We start from the raw sequence: 19,972 nt of genomic DNA, 5'->3' as shown, positions 1-19,972 counted from the left end.
GTCCAAACAGATAGATAATTATGGTTAGCAAGGGTGGGGTTGATCACCTCCTTATAATATCGTAGCTTATTTTTTCCCTCTAACTCTTTACCATCCCACAAATTATCCTTAAATTTGGAGGTAATAATATTTTTAATACTATCATTATTCCCCAAGATGACCTCCTCCTTTATCCCCCAATGGTTGAGCCAAAACTAGGCATCCTTATGCTAGCACGCTTGATACGAAGGTGGAGGTTTGGCTAGAGTTAGAAGCAATTTTGGGAAGCCTCTTTGCTTCCATGTTTTAAAGTTTCTTCTTATACATCAAATACCTAAACATAGCCATGCTTTCAATGGGTGAAAGGCTAGCTTCGATCAAGAGTAAAGGATAGGGAATATTTCCTTTATTCTTGAGATTGTAGGTTATGAATTGCTTTTGAATCATCTCGATATTTTGTCACGACTCTTTGGATATATTGCAACCTCAAACTTCACATCCATATAAAATAAAAGGGGTGATGAGAGTCTCAAAGAGGAACGTTTTTTACTCCAAATCTAGAGATCAATTGACTTACAATTTTTTTCAAGCTCATAATAAGCTTTCTAGCCTCCAATAATCCTTTTAGCAATGTTATAATTCCAGATGACCTGATGATGAATGTCAATACCTAAAAATTTGTATGAAGAAACTTGCTCTAAGTAATTGCTATCATATATGAAATTACCATGATTGATCTTTTTTAATTTAATTATCATGAATTTATTCTTGTCAGTATTAACCATCATACCGTCTTGGTGCATTAATCATGAATGATCTTAAGGTGTCTGTCGAGATCATTATGGATTTTGGATAGAATATCGATATCGTCAGCATAAAGGAGAAGAGTAGTGACCATAACAATAAGCTCAAGGCCCTTGCATGCCATAGTTTAACACTCTTCTAGCTTATTGATGTAAATGCCAAAAAGGGTAGGGGATAAAAAACACCCTTGCTTAACCCTGATATTGATTTTTATTTCTTTAGACCACCCTCTTTGGTCTTAAGATTGGCAACAACATTCTTGTAAAGTCGAGTCACAACAATCCTCAACTTGGGAGGGACCATTATCTCTACAAGTCTTTTCCATACCTTATCTCAAGCATTAGTGTTACACTAAAATTTGTCACCATGACTATTTGCAGTCAGTATGGCTCCATCAATAACCATACTGTCCTCCTTGGCAAGTCTTATACCTCTGCTCCTCATGTCAAACTCCAAAAAAGAGAGAAAGCCTTTAAAAAATCAATATAACTCTGGTTCCGCACTTTCTCTTACTCTTACCTGCGGGCACGCACCTCAAGTACATAATACCTGCGTACTTGTACGCTCTGTCTGTAAAGGGGTGGGTGCGTACCCCTGTAAAAGTCAAAAGGCGCAAGTTTTACTTCAAAAAACTTACTTGCGGTCGATTCTAGAGCATTCTAGAAGATGGTTTGACGTGGATTGAGCGCCTCCAGATGGTTCATGCATCCCAATGAAAGAGGAACTTATCCCATGAAGAGGGGAGCTATCCCTTTGAAAGAGGGGCTTATCCCATTGATGGTGGACCTGTTTAACTTCCTCCAAAGCATTATAAATACAGGCATTGGGCCAGAGGCAAGAGAGGTTGAAAGCTGAATATTCCTAAGGGTAGATGCTGCTGAAATTAGGACTCCCTTATAGAGCTTGAAAGGAGAGATCACATTCCTTTCTTAGCTTCATTTGGAAGTGGGTGAGCTGATCAAAGTAGAGGAGAACTCTTGCTGGACCCTGGGAGGGACCTGCACAACACCAAGGCATTGGTTGTAAGGTTTCTTTTGTTTCCAATTAATACAATTAAGTTCATTTTTCTCAACAAGTTGTTATATATAATTTGTTTCATAAACTCCTTGGTCTTTATGATGAATATGTTTTATTATATGAGTTATTCAGGTGCTATGTAATCGTTTGCTTGTTTGTGTATGCAGGTTTCAAGGAGAGGAGCTCATCTGGATCCAAGAGGCTTGGCTGCTACAAACAGTGTTGGACTAAAGGTAAGCCTTAAACACCTGGTTTCTCTTATTTTAAATGCATATTTAGGGAAAGATAGTGCTTGATTGTTTTGTTTGTCACTAGAAACGCCTTAGTTTCTAGGGAGGTCGATTTTGTCCGCAAAATTGACTCTTTCCGCATGACAAAATTGCAACTCCAATGGGGACTCCATGGATTTGATTGATTTCTCTTTTGATTGATACTTTGATTTGAGAAACGTTGATTTCTTTCTAGGTTTTGACTGATTGACTGTGAATTTGGGTAGAATAGCTTAGGATTGAGTTAGTTTTTATTTTTCTTGTTTTTGAGAGAAGTACACACCCTCTAAGTTAAGCACAGTGCGTACCTGTACGCACTTCTGCTTTGCGCACAAAGTGGGGCCGCACCTGTGCAAACGGGCTGCCTGCGTACCCTGTCAAAAGTTTAGAAAATTTCAATTTGTTTTCCTTTTTTACCTATTAGATCTTGTTTATAACTTCTTTATTGCTGCCCAGATCCACTGGTTACCTGTCAGAAGTTTTCATCTAGGTTTGTTTGATTAGCATCAAGGGTTTTAGTGAAGTTCATAGAAATTCTAGCCCTAGGTTTGATTTTTGTATTGGTCTTGTAGTGACTCTGGATTTAGAAGTTGTAAAAACCTTGGATATCCCTGGTCTTTTCAGTCTTCTTAGGAGTTAGACCATTCGTAAAATCCACCTTTGTTTGAGAAACCTACCGTTGTGTTGTCTCTTTGCGGAATTTCGAGAAGGCTTGTTTGTTAAGCTGTGAATTTCATTCTTAAGAAAAAGAACAAGAGCTTTTTATTTTTGTTTTTGACTGATTTATGATTCTGCATGAATTAGTCCTTGGTTGAATTGTCACTGAGTAAAACAACCTGGAATTATATTTTGTAGGCTTTTACCTCATTAGATTTTCTTTTAGATAAATTTCCCTTAGATTTTCATAGATCTTAAAATTGATTTTTGTTAAGTAGTTTTACATGCTTTGTTAAAATAGGAAAAATACAAAATCTCTTTTGAAGAAAGTTTGTTTTAGTAGCGTTTGAAGTCTTTGAAAAGAGAAAGGAAGTTTTCGTGAAATAATTAGTGGTCTTGTGTTGTGTGCTTTGGAAAAGATAAAGAGATTTTTTCTTTGATTTTCATTACTAAGAAAGTTGTCTTTATAAATTTTGCATTCTCCAACTCTCTTAGATAGGGAATTCATTGAAAAGGAAAGATTGTTTTTTCATCCTAGCTGCATCTTTTTAGTGGATTTGAGTCGAGTCTACACATCATAAGTTTCATCTCCACTACCTTTTGTCCTAAAGAAAAGCCATAAAAATTAACGCTTAAAGTAAAATTCACTTAGTAACTTTTTATTTACTAGGGCTCTGATACACCAACATAGATCAGGCTAGTGTCTTGGAGTAGGAGAGTAATTAACTCTCCAAGACAGTAAAAACAAACAAGTAGCTTATCTTGCGGTAGGATAAATCCAATTGTTACATTTATGCTCTGGGAAAGCTCCTCTTAAAGGAGAAGCACGAGATCGTGTCCGAACCAGTGAGGGGATCAATCCTCCTTCATTGGGAACGACGCTAGATATGCACGTACTACAAACGGTAAACCTCGGATTAACCATTGTCGAGGAGCCTGGGGTCACTTGTCGGTAAACCTTGGATTATTGTCAAGGAGCCGGCAAGGGGATTGAGCTTGTTACTCTGCCCTTGCGTGTGTATCGGATCGTAGAATGTTCCCCCAGGTATATTTGTTGCTGTTGGTGACCTTAGTGACTATTATCTTTAGGATTCTTCCTAAGGTGACGGTGGAGGGAAGATCCCACTATACCTGGAGCAGACGTCGGCTAGACTCACTTGGATTTTCTGGGGGGTTCACTTCACTCGAGACGGTTAAAGTGGAGGAACTTGGTCCAGTCTATTCATTAAGCAGGTTGCCGGGGTAATTGTTCCACCCGCCATTTCTGTACTGAATTCTGCGATGTTGGATTTCATCACCAACTAGTGTTTTCGGTCCAGAAAGTTACTGTTTGTGTGTGGTTTGACGCCCTAGATTCTTTAGGCGTGTGATTCGAATTTGTTTGGTTCTTTAGAGACTTTAGGCGGTTTGCTTTGAGATTTTACTTTGTTTGCGTGTGCAGTAGTTAAAAGTTTTTAACTGTGGTTGAATTACCGAGACAGTCCCGTAGACTTCGGGGTCAGTCTCCTGAGGTTGTAACCTTGGCCGATTTGTTGAGAAAGTCCCGTAGACTTCGGGGCCAACCTCCTGAAGACGTCCCGAGCCATTACGAAGGTTTGAAAGTCCTCGTAACTCCTAGTGGCAGTAAAGTTGGGTCACCTGAAGAAGGAGAGTCTTCGTTGGTTGTTCATCCTGATTACCAAACTCTAGAAACAGGTTATAATCCTGAAGCTATTTCGGTTTCCAAACTTGCTGGTAGCTTTTCATCTACTAGTGATATAGGCGAAGAACCTGAGATATCTGAACCTGTTACTCCAACATCGGGGTTTGTCTCTCCAACTTCTAGTGCTCCTAATTCACTTAGGGTAGAAAGAGTAATTACCAAAAATCTTCCTTCTGGTTTGATAGCTATTGAAGAACTTGCTCCGGAAGAAGAAATAGGCATCCCTATCCCTGAAAATCAACCTGTTATTGATCTAAGGGAGCATGAATCAATTTTTTACAGTCCACCTAGAAGTACTACTTGGTATCTTTCTTTAACCAATTATTTGGACAACTCAGTGTTAAGTTTTTCACCACCTCGAGTTCCTTATCCACCTAGGGGTTTTTATACTCCTGTAAATATGTCAGGTCAGTCGTCCATGTTTACTCAATCGCCTGAATCTTTTTTGTACGGCGGTCCTTCTGTTCCCTCTGGGTATCAGTCACTTTCTGGTACTTTTTCGGGAGCATCTCCTCAACCCATTGAACAAAGGTTATTCACTGGAAGCAATGGTGCAAAGCCGTTGAGCGTAGAAGACATTCTTATGATGTCAGGTTCTATTCCCAATACTCAACCTCAAGGTGGCCAGTTACCGCCTGGGGGGCAGCCTCAATTAATGCCTGGGGGGCAACCTCAAGGTACACAATTTGCATCTGGGGGGCAACCTCAAGGACAGTACGTGCCTACGGTACATTACGTTCCTCAAGGTCAACCCCAGACTCAATATGTACCTCAACGTCAACCCCAGTATCAATTTATGCCTCAAGGTCAACCCCAGTATCAGTACATGCCTCAAGGGTATCTACCCCAAGGTCAGTACTCGAACCAAGGTTTCCAACCACCCCAAGGTCAATCTTATGTTCAAGGAACGGGAAATGTACCTTTCAATTATCAATCCTACCCTCAACCCAGTTTTGGATCTCAATATTCTCAACCTGTTATGGGTCAGTACCCCGAAATGAACATAGTGTGGGATCCATCGCAAATTCAACAGGTGTTGCAGCCAAATGTACAGTTGTCATCTCAAACTGGACAACCCTTAGTTTCTGGTTCACCCCAGCAACCAGTCCAGTCTAATATTCAAACTTCTGTACCTTCGGTAGTTTCTCAGTCTGGGCCTATTGCGCCTAGTACTCCATCTCAAACGACTGCTGCAACTGCCGCAACATCTATTCAATCTACCCCACCTACTTCTGGAGTATCGACAGCTCTGGTTTCTACTGTTCCTATATCTACTTCTCAGACATCTTTACCACCGTCTGGATCCACAATTCAAACTACAGTTCAGATGCCTGTAGGACAACCTGGTTTAAGTACGGTTGTCACTAGTCAACCACAATTCACTTATCAACCGTACCAGGGACAGTACCAATTCGGTCCTGCTGTCCAGCAGCCAATTTATCATTATCAACCGTATCCTGGGTACACTTATCAACAACCCCAGTACGGTCCGGTTAATCCTGGTTTTCCAGGAGGATACAATATCCCGAACGCGATTCATATTCCTAGTTATCCTGGATATCCTCCTCCTGGGGCTGGTCTAATGACCCAGAGTTTTAGGGATCCTAATTGGCAGCTACCGTTTATCGCAACTTTGGACTTACCAGACTTGTCACGCCTAACGAATGATCCAATTAATTATCTTCCGTTTTGGCCGCCAATGCCGAATAAGTTGCCCAGTGACATTCCCAAGTTCGAAGGTAAATCTGGAGAGGACCCGTCGAACCATGTGATGACTTACCACCTCTGGTGTGCCTCTAATTCCATCTCGGATGATTCGATCCGCTTACGTCTTTTCCAGCGCACTCTCATTGGTCTTGCGGCCAAGTGGTATATTGAGTTACCACGGGCCTCTTTTTATAATTTTAGCCAGTTAGCTACCTCGTTTTTAACTCATTTTCAGTTGCCGGTCAGATATGATAATGGCACGGAGTTACTAACTTCATTAAAGCAATCGACGTCCACTTATATTTCCGATCATATTCATGAATGGAGACGTCGAAGGCGGTTAGTGAAAGTTTTTATCCCGGACTAGATCTTAGCTGAATGGTTTGTTAAATCATTGTTACCGAAGATTACTGAAGACGTAGCTAAGGCCGGAGTAGTTACTGAGGAGCAAGTGATTGCTCAAGCACAGTACCTTGACTTAGTTTATACTCAGTCAGGTACGTTGCATGAAAAGATCCCCGATCTTCCCAAGTCAAATCAAATCACTGCAGCTCCTTCGGGATCTCATGCCGCTGATGGTATGATTGGTACGGTTAACACTAAAAGTAAGAAGAAGTCTTCCAAGAATTCTTCTCCTATCATAACCTTGCCTGATTCCCCGACAGGAGATTCTTCTGCAGAGGTTTCCGCCGATATTCACGTTGTAGAGTCATCTACGACTAAATCAAAATCCGGTGGAAAGAAGAAAGGAAAGAAGAAGAATAAAATGGACAAGAGTTCAAAAGAGAAGTTCGAAAAGGCGAAATCCAATGATGAAAAGCGCAAACCTCGTTATCCATGTCTTATTTGTGAAGAGGAACACTTTACAAGAGACTGTCCACATCGAGCAGAGGTTGCGAAAATCGTCAAAGGTTCCCAAACTCCTGCTGTTTTGAAGGATCCATTTCCAAATCAAGATAGCAAGATGATAGGTTCTTCCTCGAGTGCCAATGAAGAACCCATATTGATGATGTCCCATGTAAGGATTGCGACTCGATCGCAATATTATGGTAGTAAAAGTCCTGTTGATGGCAAAGAAGCAGAATCTTCTCATTCTAATCCATCAACCTCAGCTCCCGGTTCCAATCCACTACAGATCGAGAAGCCTAATCCAGACTTAGTAATCAAACCGCCCGCCAAGGGTATACTTCGAAAGTCTGCTTTCAATCCACATGCGAGAGCGGCCCAGAATTATAACATTGTTGAGGACTTAGCTGTTTCACCCTCAGCAATGTCGGCTTTGGAAGTGCTGCAATCATGCCCAGCACAGCGTAAATTACTTTTGTCGGCTATAGGAGCTGTTGATGTTCAGGACCCGAACCTAATAATCTTTGATCTAGAAAATAGTACACCGCGTTTGCCTCATCAAATGGCTTTCCAGATCTCAGTGATAGTAAAAAACAGGCCTATTCATCGGACTGTAATTGATGAGGGAGCTTCAACGTGTATTATGTCGATACAGTGTTGGAGATCGCTTGGTTCTCCTTCACTAAATCAATCCCCGACCATTCTTAAGGCCTTTGATGGCCGTGGGTTTCATCCTTTTGGCATTCTACAGGATTTTCCTATAGGGGTTGAAGGAAAAATCGTTAGTCTAGATGTGGAGGTGGTTGATGCCCCTCTAGACTACAACCTTCTCTTGGGTCGAAGTTGGTCTTATGCTATGACAGCAGTCGTTTCGTCGGTCTTCCGAGTAATAAATTTCCCACATAATGGAAAGATCGTCACAATAGACCAGCTGGCTTACTTTTCATCCGACCCAGCCTCTTCAGAGAGTATTCAGCATGTCGGTAAAATGACTATCCCATATAAGGATGTTGGAGTAGGATTAGTTAAAGATGTCGGTTTACTGGGAACTTTTCCTTTTCCTCCAATCAATGCATCATCTTCATTTGCAACCATTCATATGATTACATCAGACACTATTTTTTATGACGATCCTTGGATCGTTCCTTCTGAATCTGAAATAGACTCATTTGGTAATTTTATGCCTTTGAGTCCATATGAAATTGCCTATGAAGCCGTGCAGTCTTTTACCGACCCGTGTTCAACCAAAATCGACCTAATGAATGTGGTCCGTGAGGAATCACTTTTCACATCAACCTTGGAGTTAATAGCATTTCCCGAAGTTGTTTCATCTGACGAGCAACTTCGTGAAGTCCTGTGTATAGATGATTTACCATGGGACGATCTCCATCATAGAACTTCGTTTTTGCCTGAGGATGATCGTTTTGAAAATGATTTCTCATCAATCTTTACGACTGAATATGTCAAGGAACCTTAGAATCCAATGAAACATCTCGATTCACCCAACGTTTGCGTCAGATTCACCCACGAAAAGCTGCTGCAATTAAAGAAGAAGTTGAGAAACTGTTGAAAGCAGGTTTCATTTATCCGATCCCGTTAACGGATTAGGTATCGAATATTGTTCCGGTTAACAAAAAGCAGGGAACAATAAGAATATGCATCGACTATAGGGACATTAATCGAGCTTGTCCAAAGGACAACTACCCAACTCCCTATATCGATCAAATCATTGATGATTGTGCCGTCAGCGAAATATTTTCCTTTATGGACGGTTTTTCCGGATACAATCAAATCAATATTCTACCTGCCGATCAACCGAAAACGGCTTTCATTTGTCCATGGGGGACATTTGCTTATTGCAAATTACCTTTTGGGCTCAAGAATGCCGGTGCAACTTTTCAAAGGGCGATGTCTTATGCGTTTCATGACATCAAACACATTGTGCAACCGTATCTTGATGATTTGCCTGCTCATTCATTACATCGAGCTGATCACCTTGTCCATTTACGAGCAATCTTTATGAGGTGTAGGCATTATCGGATACGGTTGAATCCACACAAATGTGTCTTCTGTATAGAAGCGGGTCGATTGCTAGGATTTGTAGTTTCGAAAGCCGACATTCGCGTCAATCCCTCGAAGGTCGAAGCTATCATCAAATTGCCTCCTCCTTCGAGTCTTTGCCAACTCCAAAGTTTGCAGGGGAAAGCAAACTTTTTACGACGATTCATTCCTAACTACGCCGAGGTTACAAAGGGTTTTACACGGTTGTTGAAATAGAATGCTCAATTCTCTTGGGATGAGATAGCTCAGAAATCTTTTGATGCACTCAAGTACGCGTTGACCCATGCACCGTTGCTGCATCCTCCCAACTACAACCAGGATTACTTTTTGTATCTCGCCGCCTCCCATTCCACCATTGGAATGGTCTTAGTTCAGGAAGATGAATTCGGAACGGAACATGTGATATATTACCTTAGTCGAACGTTAAATCCAACTGAGCTAAAATACTCACATGTGGAGAAACTGGCATTGGCAGCCGTTCAAGCTGTCCAACGTTTTCGTCACTACATTTTACTATGTAAAACTACAGTCATTTCGGATTGCAACCCTATGATATACATTTTGACCAAACAATTGCTAGGGGGCAAGTACTATAAATGGATTGTTATCCTGCAGGAGTTCGACTTGGAGTTTGAGAAATCTAAGTCTAAGAAATCTTTAGTTTTTGCAGAGTTAATGTGTGACTTCTCGCGTGCTGACAGGGAAACTGTGGCAGAGGAGCCCATTGCGGACGAATCTTTGTTCCTAATCAGCACTTTAGATCCGTGGTATGGGGATATCATCGTCTATCTCCAGACCCAATCCTTTCGGCCCGAAGTTTCAAAGTCGGAACGTCGGAAAATTCGATTCCAGTCCCAACAATACAAAATTATTGGAGATACTCTTTATCGCCGTGGGGCGGACTCTATTTTTCGACGTTGCTTAACTCACGAAGAGGCTGAAAGGGTTCTAAATGACTATCACTCTGGAGCATGTGGCGGTCATATGTCTGGGTATGCCACAGCCCAAAAGATATTGCGCGCTGGCTACTTCTGGCCGTCCTTGTTTAAAGATTGTATTACTACGGTCCGAAAATGCCACAACTGTCAAGTGTTTGATCGAAAGATGCGCGCTCCACCTGCTCCTCTCCACCCTATAATTGCCATTGGTCCTTTTGCCAAATGGGGTATCGATTTTATTACATGTAACCCTCACTCGGCCGGGGGGCATGCGTATATCATCCTTGCGGTAGATTATTTTACTAAGTGGGCCGAGGCGATGCCTACATTCGAGGCAAACGACAAGACAGCTGCAATTTTCGTGTTCAATCATATAATTGCTAGGTTTGGTGTCCCACAAGCGATAATCACTGACCATGGGCACCATTTTCGAAACGTTATGATGACAGAACTTACAGGCCAGCTTGGTTTGCGTCACGATAGTTCAACTCCTTATTATCCACAAGTGAATGGTCTGGTTGAGTCCATCAACAAAGTTTTAGTTATCATGATCCAACGAATCATTGGTATTCATTGGTCGAATTGGCACAACATGTTATTTTCAGCGCTTTGGGCATACCGAACCTCAGTGAAAACATCAACAGGGTTCACTCCTTTCCAACTAGTTTATGGTTTGGAAGCTGTGCTACCCATTGAATGCGAAATCCCGTCACTGCAAATGGTCGAGTTACTTCTAGCTAATTCTGAAGAGGAAAAGCGTTTATTATACTTAGCTCAATTAGATGAGAATCGACGTGATGCTGCATTGGCGATCGAGACTCACGCAAAACGTATGAAAGCTCAGTATGATCGAAATGTGACCCCTCGAAATTTTTCGGAAGGAGACCTAGTGTTATTATATGATCAAGCTAATGATAAATTAGGTGCTGGAAAATTCGTTCCTATGTGACATGGGCCCTATATTGTCAAGCGAAAGCTAGCAAAAGGGGCCTATGAGTTGGTAGACTTTGACGGGGACTCTTTAGGTAAACCCAGAAATGGTCTTTACTTGAAGAGGTATTATGCTTAAAAGAATGGGTATGGAGATTTTTTAGTTAGGTTAGTTTTTCTTTCTAGCTGGTGTGTTTGTTAGTTTAGACAGTGTGTTTAGCTTAGAGAGTGTGTTTTTTTCGTCGTTAGTTCTGCTTATCTTGGTTTTACTCTTGATATTGCAGATATCGATGCCTCTCCAAACATACATTGGATTTGCTGATGGTGCTTGTCATAGTACACGGAACATTTCTTCCGCAGCTTGGGTTATCTATTCACCCTCTGACGAGTTAGTTTCTATGCATGGGGTAAGCCTCGGTCAAACAACAAAAAACATTGCCGAGTATAGTGCAGTGATTGAGTTATTATCTGAATCTATTTCATTTGGGATTCGGAGTTTGATAGTGAGGTTAGATTCTGAACTCGTTGTATTACAGCTTAATAGAGTGTATGCCATTAGAAATCCAGTGTTATTACGATTATTTTTGAGAGTGCGTCTCTTGGAACGTGAGTTTGATTACATTGAATATCAGCCAAGGTCTTTAAATACATTAGCAGATGCAATTGCTTCTCGAATGTTAAATAGACATTTGCAATAATCATACATGTAAATTTAAAACCATTCCATAACATGATTTACAAGATAAGCCGGTAATATTGATATATATATATATAGGAGTGTGTCAAAAAATACATCGTCTTCGATCATAGGTTGAAAAACACCTTATGATCGGCAAAAATGATAAGTACAAAAAACTAAAATGTCACATGTGTCTACAAAACGACCATCCAATCACTGGTGATGATCTCTATATGACACCACTGCACGGGCCACCCTACACAAGAACCTCCTAAAAGGTCCTGGGACCCCAACTACATAGCGCTGAAGCCTGATTGGAATATCATCTATGGTAGTCTTCGGTATATCTGCTGTAAGACGCTCCAGGTCACTTTCCAACTCAGCCAAAGTCTCTGTGGCCTCGTCCTGTGGGGCCGGTGCTGCTGCAACTGGTAGTCTCCTCTTGTAAGGCCGGAGATTGACTGGACGACGTGGGCCTACATCTGCATTTTGAAAATTATTACTATCAGTTTTGAGACGATATAAAACAAACAAAAATAATAGATAGTTTAAAAAACTTGTGAAAAATGAAGTTACCTGTATCATCCCATTGTTCTCCCGGTGGAAGAACCATGTCCGGATCTCCACGAAAATCAACTCCGGCATAAGGAAAATCCTGTATAGAAAAGACTTGGTCTTCTAACCAGCGAAAGTACTCCGGAGTAAATCAGACAACCTCCGTCCCCTCATCAGGATGACGGGCCATAACCGCAACCCATCGCATCAATTTTGGCTCTCGAGGAAGCCCAACCTCAACAGTGAGCTGCTGTGGGATCAGCATCGGAACCCTCTCTAAGCCAAAACTCACAACTAAAGCCCCATAACCAAAGGTCTTTAGCTGTCCGTTCTTGGCTCTAGTCAGTTGGCCTTTTACATTGGCCAACACAGCATCACACCAGTTGAAAATGGTACCTCGATAGCAATCAATTGCCATTCGCATCTGGGATCCAGTGGCAATGTGTAAAGCGGCAGCCCCGCAAAGTCTGGTAACTGTAAAGGCAATCACCATAAGTTCAGGACGGGATATAGTTTTGATCTCTATCCCCTTCTCTTGAGACTGAGTGTTACACCACTCTAGTCGGAGACTAGCGATAGACTGGCCACCTGCCCTAGTCCCAAACAAAGTCAAGTGTTCGCCTCTCTTGGGCAAACCAGTGAGAAAGTAGATATCTGCCGGCTCCATCTCAAGCTGGTGCCCTCCAATATAAAAACACTGGTCCTGAACGTTCCATCTTTCTACCAGCCACTCTAGAAAGCTCACTTGGGCCCTCATGTTAGGTATGGCCCAGTATTTATAAAGGCCGCATGCCTTCAAAGCATCAATTGACGGTTGATGATTAATGGTGGCCAAATCAACATCTTCGTGCTCTCTCTCGCGCCAATCAAGCATGGTGAACAATCTACATACCATAAAACATCCATTAGATTCCATGAAATCAAAAATTTTTGGTCCATTTTGGAGAATTTAGGGTTTAAAAACTCGTTGCGCGGGGTACGCACCCCGCCTTTAGGAACAGAGCGTGGGTTCGCAGGGTCCCTGAAGGCAGGATGCGTGCCCCTGACATTTTTCCAACTGAGAAAATGTCGAGTTACGCGTGTCCCTAGTGTGGTGCCTGCGTACCCCGAGAGGCGGTTTTGGAAACCCTAAAACCTCCCAAAAATGAAATCTGGGGCCTAAAAAAGAATTCTAAACGGATGAAATTGAAGAGGAGGATGTTGTAGATTACCTGGAAGAGACGACGTTCGATTTCGACGGTCGGATTCTCCGCAATGTCCACGGGAAGTTTCTTGCCAAAAGCCCTTTTTCTCTCCTCAAATAGTAAAATGGTAAAAATGAATTGGTAAAAGCCCTTTTTATAGGTTTTTTGGGTAAATAAATGGTAAATTTGTTTATTTTTCACCATGAAAAGGTATTTTTCAAAGTATTTTTATCTATCTTCAATAGGTATGAGCAATGTGTTGGTTTTTGTGCAAGATAAAGGATTTTCAGGGAAAATTGTCATTCTTTACAAATAAAAACATCAGAGTCATCTTTAAGCTCTTTTCTGACTCCTAAATGTGAAAAGATTGCCGAGTTTTCTTTTTAGCTCGTTAAAACGGAATTAAAAAGACGGTCCTCTTACAGCCCTTTTCTGACCATAAAAACATGAAAAGATAGCCGGATTTTTGTCGTTTCAAATTCGATATTGGAAATAAAACGATGTGTTCTTGATCGCTTTTTACTTTTCAGATCAGAGACACTAATCATGAAAGTACTCCTTGGTCATAAAGATCAAGCGGTTCTCTCAAGTATTATTTTATACTTTTTCGGGCTTGGGAGACACAAATTTATGAAAAAGGTCAATCCTGGAGTCTTCTTAAGTTTTTCAGACTCTCTAAAATTGAAAAACGCCGAGTTTCTCCTATACTGGACTCATTAAAATTTCACAGTAAAGGACCTGTTCAATTACAAACAGGAACGGACCACTCCTTCTTAGGGTTCGAATCTAAACTAAGTTGGACTCATTCGAAGGATGAGCTTATAATCAAGCAAATGTTATCCTCCTCAAGCTTGTAAAAAATAAAGAGGTACTTGCCAGAAATGGTGGGGGAAAAGAGAGGAAAATGAGCCTATTTGTTATACTTTGTCTCGGAAAAACCTTATCACCACTCTTGAACACGACACTTTTCATTCACCTGGGTTGGGAAATCCTTTGCCTAACAGTTGATCAAACCAAATTGAAAGTCTTCAGCCAGTTTCTGGGTATTAACTTTGGGTCAATTGTCACCAAGCCATCTGTTGTGTCGTTATGTGTTCAAGAGGTCATTGCAAATAAACCATTCATCTGCAAAATATCTGTCATCCATCTTGACCATCCCTAAGTCAGTCCTTGCAACTAAATTTCTTCAACTTGATCTATGATTTCGTGTTGTGGGCTTGCCTACGACGGATCGCTTTCTATCGACATCAGCTCATTATCTAGAAAGATGATCTAGAAATCATCAGTACCTTGAAATCTACATGCCTCAATGGTAGGTTTCTCGCCTTTGACGACAGTTTACATCAATGACCTTCGATCAAGGGATTCTGTGACATGTTCGACATCAACACATTCATTCACATCTCATGGATTGTACTGGGTACTTTGAGAACCATTGACATCACTGGTGGTTTCTCTCACACTTGTTAACAGTTTACATCATTGACTGGTAATCAAGTGGTTTCTACCATGTTCGACATCAACTCATTTATTCGCATGGATAGAATCATACTATTTCGGGAAGCAGAAATGAAGACCCTGGATCTAGTTTCCGCCATCCAGGCTGCGAGGAGTTTTGTATTCATTATACAGTAGACTAATTATAAATAGATGGCTGCGTCCATATTGTGTCAACATATGTCTATGATCATGATGTATTGCGAAATCATTCCTATATCAGAGCAGTAGTTAGTTTGTTAGTTAAGTTTTTGATCTGAGTATGGGAATGCCTACCTCAGCGATGATATGATCTCATATATGTATTTTGTGTTGAATATTTGCAGGTTCCAATTGGGCTCTCCACAAGATAATCCTCGAAATGATAAAGTGCTTCACCCTTCCTAGATGATATAAAACCCTAATCTACTACAGACCTCGCACTTTAGGGGGCAATCTGTTACACTAAAATTTGTCACCATGACTATTTGCAGTCAGTATGGCTCCATCAATAACCATACTGTCCTCCTTGGCAAGTCTTATACCTCTGCTCCTCATGTCAAACTCCAAAAAAGAGAGAAAGCCTTTAAAAAATCAATATAACTCTGGTTCCGCACTTTCTCTTACTCTTACCTGCGGGCATGTTGTTGGGAAAAGTATCCAATACGGAATGACCCTATCCCACTCTAAGGGTGATAGTACCTCAGCAACAACCGAATGCAAAGCTATTCAAGATTAATTCTTTATGAGATGTAAGAGAGGGGAGAAAGAGATCCACTAACCGTTGTCTTCCGCTAATGTTTGACCCAATCTTCTCTCCTTGCTGCTTGCTCCCAGCTCCTTGCTCTTTCACTGGCCCAGCTACACAAAGATCCTGCAAAAGCACAAGAAAGGGAAACTACAAGAAGCATACATCCATAATTGATTCAAGGATTAGAATAAATCAAATATACAAGCATCAATACGCCACAAAGACACATGCATATAGAAGAACCTCAAATGCTTTATTAATGGAAGAAGTAAAGTTCTGAGAGTGTTACAACCATAATAGGCCCAATCCAGCAACACCTCCCAGTAGAAAGAAATCTCCTCTTCACCTCCTTCAAAGCAATCACCCAATAGTTCTATACTCAAACCAACAGCACTTCCTTACATTCACAAGATTCTAGCCTCCTTAGACCTCATGAGAGAGCTCTATATATAGGAGATTTGGAGAAAGGATGAGTCAGCTTGAGTTTGGCATGAAGCTGACTAGTGTCCTCTCCCACTTCAGTTATACTTCAGTTCTTGAGTCCACTTGGAGTTTCTTGCTTCCACTTGGAGATCTAGATCCTCTTACTCATCACAAGGCGAATTCCCTGATCCAAGTGTCATTTTGGAAGCTTCCTGGGCATTTGACACCTTGCAGAATGACTGTGCCACTTGGCCAATCTCGCCCAGCGCAGGTAGCCTTCATTAGAGTTGACATTCAGCGCAGGTACAGAGTGGAGCAGTTGACATTCAGCGCAGATGCTCAGTGGAGCAGTTGACATGATCCAGAATTAGCTTGTTTTTGAGTGTTTTCAGGTGGAGAACTGATTTTCAGTGCTGTGGTTTGCTGACCTTGTTCCTCTAGGGGTAGGAACAACATGTTTAGGGACTTTGGATCCCTTAGATTATTGACATTTCATGCTTCATGCTGTAAGGCACAAAAATGTCTATAACAGTTGCCCCCTAAAGTATGAGGTCGTTTATCGGGTGAAATGCTTTATCAGGAGGATCCGAAGTTCATTCAATCGCTGAGAGGTGACCTGTAATAAAATACAATACAATACATTATTTTTCATTCTGCTTTCATGATCTAGCTGAGGCGGGCATTCCCATGCTCAGCTTTATAAATTCATTTTGGTACATATAACAGACGATCGTCTGATGATAGACTGATAATTCTCTGCTGAAATTATCATCCTTTGAGTAGGATGATCATCTGCTGCAATGATGTACATATCAAATGTCTTTATTTTTCCTGAATATATATCGCAGCCCGGATAGATGAAACTAGATCCGGGGTCTTCAAACTCGTTCGATCTTCACTCTAAGTACAAGTCGATCCATGTGAGAATTGCGCTGAAGTCGAACATGGAAAGACATCGCTTGATTACCGGTCAATAATGTAAACCGTTAACAAGCGCGAGAGGAATCACCGATAATGATAATGACCCTCAAGGTACTGCAGTACAATTCACGCGGTGTGAATAAAGGACTTGGCGTCGAACACCACGCAAAATCTACTGGTCGAAGGTCATTGATGTATACCTGTCGCCGGAAGTGAGAAACTTGCCATTGAGGCATGCAAGCTTCAAAGTACTGAGGGGGGTGTTCCTAGATCAACTTCTTGGATAATGAGCTGAAGTCGACAAGAAGCGATCCGCCAAAGGAGGGCCTTAACGAATCCCACATCAGTGACACGGAACGGAGCTAATGATTTTAGTGGAGGTGAAAACAATCTGTGAAATATGATTCAGGGTGGCGATCATGGGTGGATGAAGGATAATGTATGGCAGTGGATGGGACACGGTTGACTCTTTCTGAACAACATCTCTTGAACATATAACGACACTGATGTGATGGATCGGTAGCATTACCCCAAATGTGGATGGTTTGGCGAGGACCATGGTGATGAGACCGGTGAATGAAAATAACCCAACCCGATGTGATACAGAGGACAAAGTGTCATGTTCAAGAGCGACTTGCTACCATTAAAGCTTTGAGGTTCTCCCAATTTTTCCCCAGTCATTTCTGACCAGTACCTCTTTATTTTTGTCAAGCTTGAGGAGGATAACATATGCTTGTTCTATAACCTGCCCTTCGGGCAAGCCCATCGCTATGTTTTAACGAGCCTAGCGATAGGGAAACTCGTTCTTGTCTAAAGACAAGTTTGTCGCTATTTAATCATTTTAACGAGTCTAACGACAAAGAAAACTCGGTCCTTTTCATTTTTAGAGAGTCTGAAAAGGTACAGAAAGTTAACTCCAAAATTCCTTTTTCGTCATCTAATCCCTTAAGTCCGAAAAAGTATAAAACAATACAGAAGGGATGTGTTTTCGATAACTTTAACGAGCCGAATAAAACAAGCGCTCGACCTTTTTGTGCAATAATCCCTCAGGTCCAAAAAGATTAAAATCTAGAGGAGGGATAGCTCTTCCGTCCATTTTAACGAGCTGGAAGGCCAAAACTCGGCAAACTTTTCATATTTTACGAGTTAGATGAAAAGAGCTCAAAGAAGACTCGTCTTTTGAGGAACGAGTGATAAACAGGGATAGCAGCAGATTCCAGGTACAGGTTGGAATTTTCCAATCACGGCAGTGTCACAAGGATGGCTAGGTGAAATCACTCTTCGCAGTTGTTCCTCAAAATAGGTAAACAATCATATGGAGGTGAACGATTGGCCAAATGGAATGGAGGTGGCGGGTGCAAACACGACCAAGGCTTTTCATGGCTCATAAATTTACGATCACAATGGTTATTTACCAGCACTGGGTTCATTTTTTAAAGAGCTTGAATGCGCCAAAACACTGCTCAATCTTATGTTTATTTTTTAACGAGCATGAACTATGTGCTAAAACTGCTCGGATCTCGCTTTTCTATTTTTTACCGAGCATAAATTCCGCGGTAAAACTGCTCGATATACCAGTCATAAGATAAGAATGTCTCCTGTGAGATAGCTATTTTTTATGGAGCTTTATCTCACGAAGCTATGCTCCGCATCCTTTCTTTATGCAAGTTCGGAAACGGCTAATCCTACGAGTTTAAAGGGTTAGACCTACAGGTTTAAAGGGAGGACCTAAAAATTTAAAAAATAAATAGTCGCCCCTTGCTTGCACTCCGAAAGGTTGCATGCCCCCAGGTATAAAGTACGATTTCAAGGTTACCCCTCAATTTGCAGATAAAACATTTGTTTTACCGGGAGAGGCCTACCTCTTTTAGGTTACCCAAAGATTGTCCTGTTATTTTTCAAACAAAACATTTCCTCAGCAATGTCTACCGAAATAGACAAGGGTGAATGACATTTGTCAAACACGTAACTTTGACAAAAGAATCTTATTCTAGAACAACCCCTCTTCCATCCACGGATGGGGTACGGACTAGTCATATTCTCCCGCGGAAACCTTCCTTATACCCAAAGTTTTCTCTGCCTAAAGCAGACCAGGATGCATGCCCCCTGGGTTCCAGTCCCATCTTTCCGAATCACTCGCACTCATCGGGAAGAAGGACTGGGGGTGGAGACATTTCTTGATTGAATAGACCATTCAGGGTTGGTATTTGACTATTTACGATGCGTGATCCTGGAAATGAAAGTTGGTCTACGAGCTTGACCATTCTTCCTTCGTGTGGAAAACACATTACTCTAAAGAGTGAGGAGACTACTGCTCCCATGCAATATATATAGTCTCGTCCAAGGAGTAGGTTATAAGCCAAGGGTCCTTGAACGACCATCACGTTCATTTGAACGGTCTTCCCTTTCAATGTAACAGGTACATTGGGGAGGATCCCTAATGGTCGACTGGTTCCTTTATCAAAACCTGAGAGATTTCTTATCTCAGGCAAAAGCGCCGGGGAACCTAGTGCTTTCCAAGCAATAGAGGAAAGGATACTCACAGATGCCCCTTCATCAATGATAGTGCCGGCCATTACCATCCTGTAGATTTGGACAATGGTTCTGAATGGTATACTGGCTGGCAACCGGGGTCTGCCTAGTTGATTCCAATCAAAGGATACAACCAGGTTGCTTGGTGGTGGGACCGAATATACGGCCGGATATGACCCTGACGATGTTCCTTCCTGCGATAAAGGAATGGGCACATTGCCCTGATGCTCATCAGAGTCTGTGTTGATGAAAAGAATCTGGATGGTGTCATCCTTATTCTCTTCAGTGAGGGTGTCATTTGAAGATGAGTCTTCAGTGACGGTGTCATTTGAAGATGAAACTTCTGAAGGGAGAACCGGGTCAACTGCCGTTTCGACCTTTGGACTTTCGTCCGGTCTGGATTCAGTAGGTTCATTTTCAGTGACTGACGCTTTAGCCGACCACTTGAGCGGGCCAGCTGTATTCTCAACCAATGAAGGACTTGGCACGAGTTTTTTGTATCCAGGAGGAAGTCTTAACGGTGAAACCGGACGATCTTCCA

Source organism: Pinus tabuliformis, chromosome 7, assembly GCF_031772625.1.
Source record: "Pinus tabuliformis cultivar Carrire ecotype Pingquan chromosome 7, CPIR1, whole genome shotgun sequence".
NCBI classification, from domain to species: domain Eukaryota; kingdom Viridiplantae; phylum Streptophyta; class Pinopsida; order Pinales; family Pinaceae; genus Pinus; species Pinus tabuliformis.
This window is presented reverse-complemented; position numbering follows the sequence as displayed.